The sequence below is a fragment of the Globicephala melas genome, chromosome 3, assembly GCF_963455315.2.
Source record: "Globicephala melas chromosome 3, mGloMel1.2, whole genome shotgun sequence".
NCBI lineage: Eukaryota > Metazoa > Chordata > Mammalia > Artiodactyla > Delphinidae > Globicephala > Globicephala melas.
Genome location: NC_083316.1, coordinates 28602202 through 28620037, shown reverse-complemented (window position 1 = coordinate 28620037; position 17836 = coordinate 28602202). Strand labels below are relative to the sequence as shown.

Sequence of the window (17836 nt, the reverse complement as noted above, 5' to 3'; positions counted from 1 at the left end):
TTTCTCACCAGAAGCTCATCCACATAAAAACTCGGTCAAGAGGCTTATAGAGCAAGACAGCCGGAAAAGCTGCATTTCTCGAGGAAGCCAAGGGGCCGCGGAGAAACTGGATTTGTCCTTTGTGTTCTCATTCCTTCTCTCTCTGATCCCTGCCTGCCCCTTAGCTTTTTCTCTTAGCCGGTTTCACAAGGACAGAATTTTGTTTGTCTGACTGAATAGTAAAGAAGTATTTATTTCCTAAATTTTTTTTTTTTTGCGGTACGCGGGCCTCTCACTGTTGTGGCCTCTCCCGTTGCGCAGGCTCAGCGGCCATGGCTCATGGGCCCAGCCGCTCCGCGGCATGTGGGATCTTCCCGGACCGGGGCACGAACCTGTGTCCCCTGCATCGGCAGGTGGACTCAACCACTGTGCCACCAGGGAAGCCCCTTTCCTAATTTTTAATTTTAAAACCAACAGAACTCTCTAAGGAAAAATAACACAAAATTCTCTAAACCACATTAAATTATACAGTATTTGTATTTATGTGGCCTTAAATGGATTGTTCTTCTTTGGCTCAGTGGATCCAAAGAGGGAAAAACAAATCTTCCTCCACCCAATGTTATAGAATGGTTTGGGTGACAAAGATGCATCATACCCACCCCTCAAAATACCTTAGAGCAATGGTTCGCCAACTTTGTCATACGTTAGAATTCTGAAGCTCAGGTGGCGCCCTACATCATTAAATCAGAGTGTGGGCGGGGGAAGCTGAGAATCAGTATTTTTGAAGGTTTCCTGGTGATTTCAATGTGCAGTAGATTTTGGAAGCCACTGCCTTATAGAGGATATTTTAATAAAGCCCTGATACTGGATTGCTATCTTGCCACTTTCTACCAAAAAGTGAAATATGACAGAAAACACATTTTTTTTTCAATTAATTGAATTAAATCCCAGTTAATTGAGGTTGTGCTCTAATGTATTGCCAGAAGGCAACCAGCTGGGCAAATGGCTTACGTCAGTCAAAATAGCAGACTAGCATTTTGGCGTCCTGTAGTCAAAACAGTCGATTTCACTGACTTGGGGTTGTTAGTTTAATCTTCAGCTCCGTAACTTGGTGTTTTAATTTATTCAGACACAGTTTTGGACCCTGGGGATTTTCTAACCTATTCTCCACCTTGTTCTCCAGAGTCAGTAGAGGGCAATCCGGTCTCCAGGGCACCAGATCTTTGTGTGATAATCTAAGGAGAAAGTAGCCACCAGATGCCCTCAAGCACACCTCACCATCTCAGCAAACACTTCAAGAGCTCACCCGGTTCCAACTCTGTCTCAGCTTCCTGGTTTCTATTTCATCTGACACGTGAAGAGTTTTTTTGTTTGTTTTTAATGAAACATAGCTGAAGACTTTAGGGCCTGTTTCTGAGTGCATTCTATTTCGATGGCATATCCTCATGACCACTTGGCAAAAATGAGAGCGTGGCCTCATTTGAGCGAGACCTTTTTCGTGCTTCTAGTAACTGTGTCCTTTACTACTTCAGGAGAGAAAGCAAACTCTGTGAGGATAGGATCAGACTCAGGGCTGCTCAGTCTCGTAGGAATAGCCTAAAATGAAACTTAATGATGGTCTCCAAAAGCATGACAGATGAACAGAAAGAAAATTCAGGCTCGTTGGTCGCTATTTTCACAGAAGAAACAAGCTTAAAGCACAGATAATTGGCAGTTTAGTGAGCCCGAAACCATAACTTCAGGATTAAAGTATAGATCTGACTATTAGAAGAAGTCCGTGGCGTTTCTTGCTACAGAGACAGTCTGCTGTGAAATCGGGATCAGAAGAAAGGATCCCAATCCTACCTTGACCTCTAACTTGCCATGCGACCATGCATGTTATGTGACTTTTCAGAACCCCAGTGTCCTGATCAGTCAAGTGAGAAGTTGAGCTGGGAGATCGCCACAGTCCTTCCTAATGCACTAATGCTCTGTGATATTTGAAAACAGGACAGGGAGGCCTCTGCCTTGAGTAGATATTAATAGAAGCTGATTATCTGAGGTTCCTTCCAACTCAAGAAGTTACAGACTAATTGACCTCTTTGTTTCCTATTTTGAATTGCAAAAATATAATCAGGGCCGTATCAGATGATATCGAGGAATTATTACTAATCCAGTTAGATAATGAAAATAACACTATGGTTGTGTAAGAATATGGTCATAATTGCTAGATATCACACTGAAATAGGTAGGTGGAAAATAACATGATGCCTAAGATTTGCTTTTTAAAAAAATAATAAAGTAATATATCCAATAATATATCCAGATCTCATAGAACATATGGAATCTATGTTCTAGAAAAAGGATTCAGGAGGCTGGAGTAAGCAGATGTGGGTGGTCTTCAGTGTTGTAGACACAGAGCCAAGAGACTTGATGCTTTAGAGACCACACAAAGCTTTCTCTGAAAATCTGGAATATGGAGGTTGAATTACTTCACCTTTTTCTTCCACGTCATATGGATAGGACGGTACGCTGACAGCAGTTTCCCCTGAAAAAAATGGAAGCCCTGAGAGGTTTTAGTGCCTTTGCTGGGGACACATAACTAATGACAACATCAAAGCCAGAATGAGATTTGAAGGATGAGGTTCCATGACTACCTCTCTTCCATATCTCCTTCCACTCCTGCTGGGGAATTGCCAAAAGTGTAAATATGCTTTGGGCACCATATTTCCTGTAGGGTTTTTGTGTCCGTCCAGTATTCAAGTCTCCATAATCGTTCTTAAAGCTCCTTCTAGTGGTTAGAGCTCTCCTTTAAATAAAAATTAACCAGACCTCATAGCAGTGAACTCAGAACACCATTGCTGGCTTCTTACGTTAGCAACTTTCCCACTGGAAGGAATATAGATGCTGCCCTAGAATCAGACTGTGCTGTGTCTACATTAGTCAGGCTGACCAAATCCTGTACAGTCCAACTATTTTCACTGATTAAAAGTGCAATCAGGGCTTCCCTGGTGGCGCAGTGGTTGAGAGTCCGCCTGCCGATGCAGGGGACACGGGTTCGTGCCCTGGTCCGGGAGGATCCCACATGCCGCGGAGTGGCTGGGCCCGTGAGCCATGGCCGCTGAGCCTGCGCGTCCGGAACCTGTGGTCCGCAACGGGAGAGGCCACAACAGTAAGAGGCCCGCGTACTGAAAAAAAAAAGTGCAATCAAACTTTGCACTGGTGCAGAAAAGAAGTATGAATTGGTCACAGAAAAGGTGTTTATATAAGCACACCAGCTCACTGAGATACAAACCCTCTATATTAGTTTCTCAGGGCTTCTGTAAAAAAAGTGCCATAAACTAGATGGCTTAAAATAACAGAAATTTCTCTTCTCACAGTTATGGAGGCTAGAAGTCTGGAACAAAGGTTTTACTGGGGCCATACTCCCTCTGAGACTCTGGAGATACTCCTTCCTTGCCTCCTCCCAGCTTCCATGGTGGCCAGCAAGTCTTGGAGTCCCATGGCTTACAACTGCATCACTTCTGTCTCTGCCTCTGTCATCAACGGTCATTCTCCTTGTGTGTCTCTACTTCTTACTAGTATGACCTCGCTTTAACTAATTCCATCTCCCGTGAACCTATTTTCAAATAAGGTCACATTCTGAGGTCCTGGGGGACTTTAGCATCTCTTTTGAGGGGACACGATTCAACCCATTATACCATCCAAACAAATGACATTGTGAGAAGGTTTCCATTTGCATCTACTGTTGTGACTAGGCTCCTGACTTTACACAATATTAGAGCTAAAAATCCACTTCTGTTTGGAAAGTGATTTTTGGCAAGAAAGATTGAGAGAACAGCCGTGGCCAGTGCCAGTGCCAGTGCCAGCCCCTTCGGAAACACGTGTCGCATCCCGTGTGACACTCCTCACAGCACCCGAGTGATCGGATGTTGGCAACGCAGTGATGGCGGGGTAAACTCAAGCTTGTAGTGGGAAGGGCGGTGCAGGATTCATGGCTCACCCACTGTAGCTTGCCCTTGCTGCCCTGGCCCTTACCCCTCTCAAGTCTTCCCCTCTGCCCTGCTCATCCTCTCTGCTTTGCTGGGAAACAATATCTGCCTTGATTCTTTGATTCAGTGGCAAGTGAACTGTAAACCAAATTAAACAAAACCAAGCAAATCCAACCACTGTCACAAGCAAGTTATCCAATTATTGCTTTCTTGCAGTGGCGGGGAGAGGCAGTAAGGGCCTTATATATCACAAGGCAAATATGAATCTGCCTGAATCAGCTTGCCTAGGGGTAATCAGCGAACGGGTTGATGCTCATCAGAGCTGCACAGACTGGTCTCTGAGGATGTTCAGAGCCAGAAACAAACCCTACCAGGCACTTTCGGTAAATCTTGCAAGTTCTGTGCCTTCGCCCTCTGAATTCGGAAGAAGGGGCCCAAACTTCACCTGGCTTGTGGCATGCCCAGGGTAAGTCACTGGGCTTCTTGGATTCTGGGTGGATTTCCTGGTGTCACAAACTCTCTTCTCTCTCTCTCTCTCTCTCCCCCTCTCTCTCTCTGGATGAGGATCAGGTCTTCTGACAGTGAAAGTGTGTTTGCAGAATCCTGTACTCACTCTCACCCCACTGCTTGGCATATTACCTGCCTTCTGATGTAGGTAAAGGAGGTAAGCTACTCTGTCACTGACAGAGGATGGAAGGGGAGGGGAGCAGGAAGGAAAGAAAAGAAAGGGGAAGTACGCTTCAAAGGGGGAAAAATTAGCAGTGGGTAAAATGATCAAGATTTAGTATTATTGGGCTTCCCTGGTGGCACACTGGGTGAGAGTCCGCCTGCCGATGCAGGGGACACGGGTTCGTGTCCCGGTCCGGGAGGATCCCACATGCCGCGGAGTGGCTAGGCCCGTGAGCCATGGCCGCTGAGCCTGCGCGTCCAGAGCCTGTGCTCCGCAACGGGAGAGGCCACAACAGTGAGAGGCCCGTGTACCGCAAAAAAAAAAAAAGATTTAGTATTATCTGAGGTAATGGTCTCAGAATGACCGAGGGAGTGGATTTGGCCAAGATACTGGAATCTTTCCAGATTTCAGGGTCTCCGCCTGTCTTAAAACCAGTTGAGCCCCTACTCCATGTTTGCCAAGGTTAATCCCTTGACCTATGGGTAAATCCTCCCTAACCTCCTTGGACCAGAGGAATGGAACGTAAAGGAAGGGTTTTGTCAGAGCTGCACAAATCCATGTGGCACATCTCCTGGCAGGAAAGCTGAGTGGAGAACAGAACTCTCAATATTTAGAAACTGGACTGGGATTTCTATCCAAAGGATACGATTTTGCCATTGCTTTTGTTGTTTGTACAGTAAATGGAGCAAATCAAGAACACTAAGGAGAGAACTTTTTTCTCTTGATGCCTAAATGCCAATCATGATTTTTTTGCAGTTCTCTTAATTGGCATCCCAGTTCCCATCTAACTCCTGTTGTAAGGCACACATATTGAAATAAAAGCTGCCTACATTTCCACCACCAACATCCAAAAGGATGAGGCACCATCCTTTTTTTCCCCACCAGTTTCTGTCTATAATGCTTTGTGTTCATTAACAATTGGCTCTGTTCCTTTTGCAGTGTGGAGGCCCTGTTCCAGGTCAGTTCTGATTTGGAACACTGGGTCCTCAGCAGCAAGGTTTTGGAAGAGAAAGAAAGAGAACACAGGGAAGGGGCCAGAGGTGTAGGCAGATTTGAAGGTTTGGCCTGAAAATTGTACTTAAATAGAGAGCCAGTTATCTCTAGAACTCTGACTTCCCAGCAGTCAAATACTTGACAGAGAGGTTAAAAGTAAGGACAAGATTAATTATCAAGGCTCTTGGGAGGGTGGGGGGAGGAAGGAGATAAATGCTTTCATGTTCATCACTGTTTATTCAAAAAGAGTGTTGCTAATAATGAGGACTGTTGAACATGAAAGAATGTCTATTATTTTTGCAAGTAAGTAGGGGAAATAACACACCATTTCTTTTAAATTTTTTTATTATGATATTATTTACATACCATAAAGTTCACCTCTTTAAAGTATACAACTCAGTGGTTTTCAGTATATTTACAGAGTTGTGCAACCTCATCATAACCTAATTTTAAAATATTTCAACAACCAGAGAAGGAACTTAGTACACATTAGCGGTCATTCCCCTTTCCCCTTTCTCCCCTACCCCCAGGCCCTGGCAACCACTAATTTACTTTCTGTCGCTGTAGATTTGCTTTTTTCTGGACAATTCATATAAATGGAATCATACTATATGTGGTCTTTTTTTTTTTTTTATGGCTGCGTTGGGTCTTCGTTGCTGCACGCGGGCTTTCTCTAGACGAGGCGAGCAGGGGCTGCTCTTCCTTGTGGTGCGGTGGCTTCTCTTGTTACGGAGCACGGGCTCTAGGCACACGGGCTTCAGTAGTTGTGGCACATGGGCTCAGTAGTTGTGGTTCACGGGCTCTAGAGCACAGGCTCAGTAGTTGTGGTGCACGGGCTTAGTTGCTCCACTGCATGTGGGATCTTCCCAGACCAGGGCTTGAACCCGTGTCCCTTGCATTGGCAGGAGGATTCTTAACCACTGCGCCACCAGGGAGGCCCTATATGTGGTCTATTGTGACTGGCTTCTTTCATTTGAGATAATATTTTTGAGGTGTGTCCATGTTGTAGCGTATATCAGTACTTCATTCCTTTTGGTTGTTGAATAAGATTCCATCGTAGATATACCACATTTTGTTTGTCCATTCATCAGCTGTTGGACAACACACTAGTCATCCTAGTATTTTAATTAAAAGAGCAAATTGCCACGATCTCGGCAATCCGAGTTGAACAGCTTTTTGCTATAGGTTTGAGTTAATAAAACGGTTCCTGGTCTTAATATCTTAGATTTAAGGGATTTAAGATTTAGTATTGATAGCAAAAATGATTTCTATTTAAGTTTGTGGAGAGTAGATGTTTGCAGGATGAGCTAATGATAATAGTATAATAATGTCATGATACTTATATTTGTGCTTTTCCGTGATCTCAGTAGAGTGGATCTGTATAGAAGAGTGTTCACCCCTCCCTTCTAATAAAATAACTTTAGAATGTTTAAAATCTTTTGACTACGTGCACATGAAATATAGCACCTGCCTTTGTGTTCAGACAACAAGTTCACAGCTGAGTTTAAGGCCAAGCTCCGTAGCTGGTCTGCCGGAGGTCTACTTGTTACACTGTCCTATTGTATCAGTTTCTGTTTCCCTGCTTCTGACTCAGGTATGCATGAAGAAGCATGGAAAAGAAGAGTGAGAGGGAACAAATAAGGTTCCACTTTCTTAAGGTGTCAAAGCCCTTGCTGCCCACTCTTCTTACATGGGGAGTAGTGGCCAGACGGAGGACTCTGGAATCCTGGCATGGCCATTTCGTATCTTTGTGATGCTGGGCAACTACTTAACCTGTCTCTCTTGTTCTCATCAGCAAAGTGAAGATAATAATGGGTCTTAGTTCCTAGAGATGCTTCGAAGGTGCCCGTAATTCCTGGCACACAACAAATTAACAGTGCTAACCATTAATATCACTAGCATGTATTCACTACTTGCTAGTTCCTCGATACTGTGCATCGAATGCTCACAGCAATCCAAAAAGGTAGCAAAAGGTATTTTCACTTTACAGATGAAGAAATTGAGATTCAAGGGAGTTATGTATCTTCCTCCAGGTCACGTGGCTAAAAAATGGCCCAAGTCACTTTTATATACGTTTTGGTCTGGTTCTGGTTCTTAACACATTCGTTGGACCATGGGGCCTATATGCAATGAATCATGTTAGCCAATATGCCGTATAGTGGGATATAGCTATAACACACACACACACACACACACACACACACACACACACACATTTGTTTTAATAAAAAGGAATGATTGATGCAATTGGGCCACTTTGGAAAATGATGTGACCAAAACCCATGGGGAGAAAACAGTACTAAGAGGCTGAATTGAGGCTGTTGGAACAAACATGGGGCTTAAAGAACCTCAAAGTAAAGCAAATCCTCTGGCTAGATGCTATATTCTCCCAACTCTGGGGAACCAGACCCTGTGGTTTATGGGAACTAAAAGAACACTGCACATGGTACTCAGGCTAAAGAAGGTACATTGGCTCATTTCCGTCAGCTGGGGAATTAGTCTCCTGTGCCCATGTTGGTATTTCAGTTCTCAACCTAATGGTTTAAGATGTTTCCATTATCATCACCACTCACCCACCAAGAGCACTTTTAAATTAGCCTTGAGAACAAAAGAGTAAACAGAAGCACAGTTTATCATCCTGCCAAGTTCAAGTACCTAAGAAAGGCAACATCTGATAGTCAAGCAAACAACTAGACCGCAAAGCAGAAGTGTTAGCCTTGATACATGCCAGTTATTTGCTGCTCCAAGAGGGTCATTGGCCGTGTTGCCCCAAGAGTGGGGGAGAAGACAGTTCAAGGGTCGGAGACAAATGGCATTTAGATGGTCCCCGACTGGCTGGAGTAACAGGAAACCTAAAACGGATTTTCCTTCTAACATTCTCCTCTAAACAGCTTTCCTGATTATACAGTGTAAAATAACAATTTTGGCTACTAATCCTAAATAATCCCAAACTTTGGATACTAACTCCGGGAAATATTTATTCTCTCATATTTCTAAGTAAAACGATGTTCTCGATTCAGATTACCACAATCATAACAATCTACTCTTTTAATTAAAAGAGTGTGTTCTTTCCCCACTTATAGTATTAGTGGCTTCAAATGCATAAAGAACCTTTTCGTAAACCCCTTCATGGGGGTTTAGACATCAGGACAAAGGTAACATTTTAAGAATGTTCTTAATGTTGCAATCAATTGGGGATTATTTTTTAAGCCAATTTCTTGAGAATTCTGGCTAAGGTCTTTTCATCGTTGGAGGTTGTTTTTTATTGTCCTCTGAATTAGGAGTGTAACTCTAGCTTGTTAGATGCTACAAGCTTCTCTGGGAAGGTGGATTTACACCTCTGGTCTCTGAGCTAAAATAAGCAGAAAGGCCTTTGGTTCAGGTCCACTGCTGGTGGCTGCCTCATCCAACCCATGGTTGCCCCATTCAAGATGAACACTGGCCAATTTGTGCAGATTCATATTCGTGCCGTGGCTATTCATTGGACTGGAACAACCAGCCTGCTTTGAAGTGAGCCTGATTTGGTGCTATCACACCTGTAAAATCCAGCTCTAAATTCTATCCTTCCCTGCCAATCAATCAAGGAGATCTGGACTCTGGTTCTTTGTAAATTATCCATAGTACTCTTTATCTACCTTACACTCATGCCCAAAAGGATTTGAAGGAACATGCTTTAGATATAGCTCTGCTTACTGTGACCCGGGGCATGTTATAACAATAATAAAACATCTCACCTTTCACAGTGTTTCACTTCTACAAAGCACTTCCATGTACCTTCTCTTGTGAAAGTGATTACCCTCAGGATACCAATTGACTTATACGCTTCTGATAAAGCTGGCAGATGGAAAACACCTTGGAAAATAAGGACACTGGACAAATGTGAGGGTCACCCTGTTAATCAATGGACTGGTAAGACTAGAGTTTCAATGTGTTGGTCCAACACAATGATGTTTGATTTCAACTCTGGCTTCCAAAGAGGTTCCAATCCTGGTCAAGAATGGGAGGTCAGAAACACCAAGACCAAGAGGTGAGGGTGGATATGCCGGCAAGGATCCATACAGGGAACTTCTTGGAAAGAAATGAATTGAGGAACGTGTCCTGAATATGAGTAGCTGGAAAAGGACCTTGAATTGTCCCAGCAGATGATTGCAGGAATATCTAAACTCTGGAGTAGGAATGATAGACTACAGCTTAAATTGTAAGACACCAGTCTCCAGAACCATAGCATTTCAGAGTCGGAAGTCCCCTTACTGGTCTTCCAGGCCTGATCCAAGTTGCTAACCCCTGTAGGGTTTCATGTGGTCTCTGCTTAAACAGCTAGTCTCCTACCAGAGGGGCCCATCTCATCTTTGGGGCATAATAATCATGTGAAAGGTATTCTTCCTCTTGAGTCCAGGGCTTCTGCCTTATTACAAGACCCATTCATTGTAGTTCTATTCAGTGACGGACAAGTGGAATGTCCAGGGAGGCACTTCACTCCCCAGTCATTGAACTTGAATCTACCTCCATGTAATTTACTCCAGTTAGAGGATTTCTCTTCTTGTGCCTTTGGATACACTTCCTCTGATCACAGCAGCCCTAAATGGTTTCAGAGACAACACACGAAGCCCCTGAGTGTTGGCACATCTTCCTATTCACAACTTCTCCTTGTCTTCTGTATCACCTATATCTCTTCCTTTTCCTCTGATATCTGCACCCAGCTCTCATATAATTCTTCTGGAAACTAAGCATGAACTCATACACAGAAGACAGAGGGTTCTAGTGGAAAGAGCAGAGGAACTTGCTTCAAGCCCTGACAAATTTCCCTAAAGCTTCATAGTATTATTACTTACCCAATGGTGATGGGAGAGTATAATGATAGAATATAAGTGAATGTTCATTATAAAATACAATGTATTATAAAGCTACTGAAGACCTTACCATTAAATTCTAAAAGACCTCAAGCATCATGTGGTCCCAGCTCCTTGTTTTACACTAGAAGACATTAAACAGAGAAGAAACTTACCTATCCAAGGACCACAGGAACAGGCAGAGGCAGGACTGAAACAGAACGGTATTTTGCCACTCACAGCCTCTTGCTCCCTCTACTGCCCGTGTGTTAAACAATGAGGGAAATCAGTAACACCACCCTTGCACAGACCCTTAATAGTACCCAACACATATTAGGGGCTAGATCACTATTGGCTGAAGAAATAGTCCAGGAAACAAAAGAATGAATAAATGACTAGTACTTGTTTCTGATGACATTTTATGGTTTCCTCCAAATGTACCTATGTTTTTAATCATTTTTTAACCAGGTCTCTATTAAAGAGCTTGGTTTTCAAAATGTACATGTGAAGATTAAATGAGACAATGCATTAAAATGCTGAAAAGCTGTGTCTGGCAGTCAGTAAATGTTAACTAATTATCATTCTTTGTTTTCTAGCCATGATCTTAGCAATGAGATCATGCTAATGCAATAAGGACTCACCAATCTGAAAATCACTTTGCAATCTACTAACACAAGGAATTCTGGAATTGCAAAAGTATCACTAGTATCTGTCAGTTCCTATCCTGTGATTTTAACTAGGCCATCCGTGCCCACCCCTTGAGGTTAGCACAAGAAACAAACCTTGCAGTTAGCACCCAAAAAGTTACAATACAAAGTCCTGAATTCTTTCACTTCCTCCTCGGGGCTCCTGTTTATTCAGCCCCTGACCTTTGGGCTCTGTCTCCCATTCCAGTGAGCACTTGCCTATTGGACCTGACAATTTATTTGGCTTTGTGCTGCTTGAACCTTAGCACTCTTACTCTCTCTCTCAATCTCAGTCTCACTCAAGGTTTTGGAATTTCGCTTTGGTTCCCTCCACTCCCCTGCCTATCCCCGGCTAGCTTTCCTCCTTCTAAACAAGGCCCATCGCTTGACCCAAGTTGGTGTGTTTTCCGTTCAACATTGTAGCATTTGTTATAAATATTGATCTTTTTTTTGATACTGGGAGCTGGGAGTTCGAATTTAGGCTCTTAGTATTTCTGTGTTTCAGGAAAGGGAAAACATGGAACGTTGCCAAGAGGTTTTTTTTTCTTTATTTTTGCGTTAACTGAACTGGCTTTTTCTACCGCTTTTCATCTGTTTGCCTCTGGTCTCCCAGTTTGATGATGCTCAGATTCAACCTGCCCTGGAAGAGTGATACCTGAGTGCTTCGTGAGTCTTTTTTTCCCTTCGAGGGCTTCATTCACATATCTACAAATTACCATAGTGATCTGCATCAGTAGCCAAAAATGCGTGAAGCTTCCTTCTGAATCTCTGAACCCATCTGAGAATTTGACAAAAGACTAAAGACTAAACTTGGGCCAATGCCAGTACAAAGAAAGAGCTTGGATGAACTCATCAGTTAGGAGTATACCGGAAGTTCTGATGTGGACAGAAATATTGATTCTCTTTTTAATCTCTGTATCTTGTGATGAATTACCATTTAATATCGTCTCCTTTGTCGATGATACATCTATCCCAGATATATCCCACCCGCAGTGTAAATTCCTTCGGAGCCTGGACTTGATCTGTTTATAATCACAGCTCTGTCCTCAACAGCTAAAGTGCTTGGCAAATGGCAGGCCGCCAATTGGTGTTTGTTGAATGCTGAATGAATGAACAAATGAATGAGAAGCAGGATAGCGTTGTGGTTGGACCACAGCCTTTGACATCAAAGAGATCCCAGCTCGATTTTTGATTATGCCACTTCCCATCTTTGAGACTTCTCTGGATTTCAATTTCTTCACCAATAAAATGGGGGTGATAATATCACCTACCTCATAGGTTTTGGGAGAATTAAAATCATGCATGTAAAATTCTTAGCGCAGTAGCTGGCATGCTTTTAGAACTCAATAAATGTTCACTATGATGTCTGTTCTTTTCAGTGAAAATCCTCAATATTGAAGCTTATTAGAGGTAATTGAACTAATTCAACGTGACTAGTAGTGATGACTGTACTAAAGACAAATTAGTTTAATTCATCTGTCAGCAAGATTACTTAAAGAGCCAAGTTGACAAAACCTGTATTGGTCACGCCCACCGTGTTTAAAGCACTATCCTAGGCTTTCAGGAGTGGGCTGGATGCAAAGATAGATATAGCACAGTCTCTTCCCTCTAAGAGCATAAAATCTAGAAGACTTACTGTATGTGGTACTCTACTAAGTATACAGATATAGGAGGTATTGTTACCTTCCTCATCATCTGAGTTACTCTGTGTGCTTTGCAGAAAATTATTCTGCGACGCTCAGCTTCTCCTTTGAACACGTTCAATAACAAGAAACCTACTGCCTCATGAATCAGCTTATCCTGTTTAGGAACAGTCATTACCTCTAGAAAGATCTTCCTTAAAATTAGCACAAATCGACCTCCCTACAATTTTTACACATGTATCTAACTTCTGTCTTTTGGAAACACCCAGAAAAAAAATCCATGTTTTTCCCCTTATATCAGAAGTCAACAAAATAAAGCCTACAGGCCAAATCCAGCTCACCATTTTTGTAAATAAAGTTTTATTAGAACACAGTCAAGCCTATTCATTCACATATTGTTTGTGACTGCTTTTGCACAGTAGAGTAGTTGCAACAGAGAACATGTCGCCCACAAAGCCAAAAATATTTACTATTTGGCCCTTAAAGAAAAACTTGTTCAACCTCTGCTCTATATGACAGAACTTCTAACACTTAAAGACAACTAACATGTCTCCTCTTAAAGTGGAAAGCCCAGAACTGAGCCTAGAACTCTAAATACAGACAGAATGAAGTGGCACTATCACCTCCCTTATTCTGGACATCATACTTCTAATTATGTGGCCAGAGATCAAGTCAGTCTTTGACACACAATACTGGAGTCTATCAGGGACTAAACCTCTGAGATTTCTCCCCCAGGAGCTTCTGTTAAGTTACGCCTCCCCACCCTGCACTGGTGAAACCTAGTGTCAGACACTATCTACAAAACTTTAATCTTTCCAGTCTGTCCCAAGCAATGAGAAAACAATTCAGCACATATTCAAGGGCTGTAGCAGTCAGGGTCAGAAAGGAAAAAGATGACATACTTAGCTAGGATGTTTAAGAAAAGGTCATCTTATAATTTACATACCTGTGGGCAGAGTTGAGAAACGTAACAAGGGAATTTGTCACCACCCTCTCTGCCTAGAGGGGAATGGGGAGGGAGGGATTTTGCTGGGACCCAGTGAGAGCTGGGGCTGCCCACCTGGAGCTGTGGCAGTGGAGACACAACCACTGCCGGAAGCAGGCCAATATGAAGACAGGGGGCTTGGGAAACAGTTACCCTGATGTGTTCTGCTCCCATCCTCTGCCTCCCATGGGTGGGACCCAACCAGAGCTGGAGGACAAGAGCATCACAGGAGCCAGCCCACAGGGCACAGAAGAGGACTGAGAGTAGGTGTGGGAGTCGGGGTAGAGAGTGACAAGGGCTAAATGGTGTGCCAGGCATTTTTTAAAATTCTGAATGAATAAACAACGAATGAATGAAGTGAGTCCAAGACCTGGCACTCAGTCAATGTTTGTTGAACTGCAGGAGTGAAAGGACCACAATCTCCTTTACTTCTTCTTGCTGCAGAGCCCTGACTACTGCTGCTCATCATTCCAGACTTTCCACCCCCAACGCAGCCCTCCTCCTGTGCCCCACCCCTGCACCCTCCCCTAGCCTCTGCTGACCCCTCAGCATTTCCCGCCAAAGAGTAAAAAGTTTGAATTTAATTTGGGAGGTAACAGAGCAGAGCAGGAGTTGTTTTAACCAGAGTTAGAACATTATCAAAGAGAGGGCTTTAAGTCCTGAAATGATACCCAGAATTTAAAATACATTCTAGAATGTTCAGAATTTTAAAATGAAAAATTCAGCATCACTGTATCTATGGAGAAAAATTAGTGGCTTCTGAGAAAGCTGCCCCAGACAGTTGTGTTATGAACTCTGGGTTCACCAGACACCTCATTATCTGATGCCTTGGGGCTGGCCGTTTTACGCTCAAATGGGCTCATCACATCATAGGTTTTTATTGCAAAGATGTCTGGGTTCTGCATTCATTAGGCCAGTAACGGTGATGCTGAGGAATTGGGGGTGTATGAGAGAGATTCGTGTTGGCTTGAAGCCGCTGGTAGCAATCCACAGCTGCCTTCCTTCTGCTGCCTTCCTTGCACTTCCTTCTCCAGGGGTGTCAGCATGGAGAACACTCAGCCCTGGATTCCTTGAACAATAATCCCCAAGATTCTGGATTTTGAAAACATAGAAATTATTTAAAAGTATTATTTGGCCTGCTACTCTGGTTAGATTGTTTGTTTTCGCATGGAATGTGCAAGAGAAAACTGAGCACTAAATTAGGAATTGTTGTCTATATATCAAAGCAAATTTTACAAAGTAACTGCACACATATAGGAGCCTAATTTGTATTCAAGTCCTGAAATCATTTTTGTTCTAACTCAGATCCATACTATTAGCAGTTGTCACCTCATGCCTCACAGACCCAGGCCAGTTAGTCCTCAGGGTTTAAGATGTCTTAGACAAAACCTAGAGCCAGATATATTGGAAGGAACAAGATGGGAACCATGATTCCAGATGGGCATAGCCCAGCTGATATAAGCCCACACGCAACAGCCCAGGGAACAAGCCTGTCACTACCAAAAATTATTCACATCTCGAAAAGCAGGCTTCTGCCAATGCTCGTATGAACCCATGAGATAGAATCAAACTTGAGCTTTGAGCTGGAGTGGCCAAATTCCCAGTTCAGCCATGGCTGTGGCAGCATATGTCAATAAATTTCATTCAACGTCTCCAGGGCCAAATTTCACAAAGTCAAATCCCGATTAGGATAACTGGCAACATATTAGGAAGATCTGTAGATAAGATAATAGTACTATATCAACGTTAATTTTCTGATTTTAGACATTACATTATGGTTCTATAAGAGAATGCCCTTGCTCTTAAGAAAACACAACAGAAATATTAGAGGGTGAAGAGACATCATGACTTATTTTCAAATGATTCAATAAAAATAATCATTTGTGTATACAGAAAAGAAAGAGAATGATAGGGACTTCCCTGGAGGTCCAGTGATTAAGATTCTGGGCTTCCATTGCAGGGCATGCAGCTTTGATCCCTGGTCGGGATTGAAGATCCCACATGGTGCATGGTGTGGCCAAAAAATTAAAAAACAAAAAGAAGAAAGAGTATGATAAACCAAATGTAAAGTATTAATAATTAGAGTATCTGGGTAAAGGGAATATAACTTTTTTCAGTATTTTTGCAACTTTTCTATGTTTGAAATTACTTCATAATAAGGTTGATAGAAAACTAATTCAAAAAAAAAACAAACTAGAGGTGTCTTATGCCATCACTGAAGGGCAGTGATTTCAGTCATGCTATTGCTGCAAAGTGAGTGAGAAATGGCATCTCCTGTTTTATCATCTTTGAGCTAAAATGAGTCATTTCCTCTTTCAGCTAAAGAACTCTTCTATTCATGGAGGCGAATGCTAAGGATGCTTTCTACATGAACCTTGAGGTAAGGGGAACTTGACACATCGCCCAACTGTCCTACTGTGCGCTTCATCCAGGCTCAGGAAAGGACTCTTCTCTCTTGGCTCTCGGAGAGAATAGTTCCGAACCAGTCAACATCCACATTGTTGCATTCTGCTATTCTCAAAGACTTTTTTGATCTCCCCAGCCTATTCTGCCCAGAAAACCCTTCTCTGTTTTTCTCAAGGAAAATACCACACCTATTAATAGCTGATATCTCCTCATGGTGCATTTATGGGAGATTTTAATTTTCTCTTCATAGTTGTCTGTACTTGAGACAATTTCAACAATGACTGTGTTATTCGTTTAAAATCAGAAAAAGAAATATTGTATTTGCTTTTGTTTTCCCAAGCAGCTCTGCATAAATTCTTGCCATGGCTTTCTGTGTCCCCTTCAGCCCCTACTATTGCCACAACTGCATGTCCCCTTCCTCTCAGCCCACTGACAGTCCTCATGGAAAGACTCAGACATGCTGGGCTCTGCATCTTCCCTATCTACCATCGGCAGGGAAAATCACTTCCTGGTCCCATGACCCACTGAACCCCAGGCACAATCTACTGACTTGGATCTCACAGGTTGTTGTTTGCCTCTCCCCACCTACAATATCCTATTGCCATTTTGGAGTCGGAGTTGGGTAGATGTACTTAACTCGCATATTCCCCCTTCATACCGGATCAAATACTATGCTCCAACTCCATCTCCCTAGGATACCAGGCCCAGCTGATAAATAGGTCGTGAAGTATTATGAGTCCATTTGACAGATGGAGAAACCAAGCCTCAAGGCTACCCTCTGTATGTACTACAGAAAAATGGGATCTTGACCTCTGAGACCAACTTGGCACATGTCACCCTGAGGATGCACTCTCTCTTTCAGAGCATGTTAAGTTAAGGACTCATGAAGATATGAAACTGACTAGGTCATGGGTAGATGAGAATTATCCTAGGATTTCCTGAGGTCACTCCAGGGTACTTGTTCCCCAATACTGAAAAGTGATGGTCCTTTGAGGACCATCTGATACGTCAGTGTCAAGAACCAAGCCTGGGCTTTCCCTCGGGGCCAGAGTTTCTCACCTTTAGCGCTGCTGACATTCTAGGACAGATAATTCTTTGTAGCGGAGGCTGTTTTGTGCATTGTAGCGTGCTTAGCCGCACCCCTGGTCTCCACTCATTAAATGCCAGTATTCCACCCCCACCCCACTTGTGAAAATCACCCATGTCTTCAGATGTCGCCTAGGGCTCCAGAGAGGAGAAAGTCCTCCCCTCAGTAGTGGCAATAAAATCATGTTTCCAGACATTGCCAGGCATCCCCTGGGTTGGGGGAGACAAAATCCCCCACAATCCCCCCTGCTCTAAATTACCTCAGCCCAGCAAGACTTGTATTTTTCACGCAAGTAGACTGAAATTTACAGTGTTCCGAGTAAACATAGCAAGGACTTGCAGAAGGGATGCCATAAGTTGTCAAAGTGCTTCCTCACAGCAAGACCCTTTGGCTTAAAGCCCAGGACTATCTGGTAACGCTGCAACCGGTGAAACAACCCAGCCAAACCACCAGCTTCTCGGAGTTTCTTTCTTCTTCCTAGGCTTCTGCCCCTTGATGCCAAATGCCTCATGAGGTTTGATTGAATGAAAGGCAAACGAGAGAGGACAGAGTAACACTAAATGCTTGAGCAATCCTTCCCTTCATGA

At 43.1% G+C, this 17836-nt stretch overlaps 1 protein-coding gene across 1 annotated transcript in view; it reads left to right on the top strand.

The window, feature by feature from the left end:
- The first annotated feature begins 4583 nt into the window (after window positions 1-4583).
- The window catches only part of PRLR (prolactin receptor), a 61405-nt gene continuing 48152 nt past the window's right edge, over window positions 4584-17836 (top strand). Inside the window, exons 1-2 of the mRNA XM_060295407.1 lie at window positions 4584-4614; window positions 16076-16136. The gene's annotated coding sequence lies outside the window, so the exon portion shown is untranslated. The remainder of the gene's footprint in view (window positions 4615-16075; window positions 16137-17836) is intronic.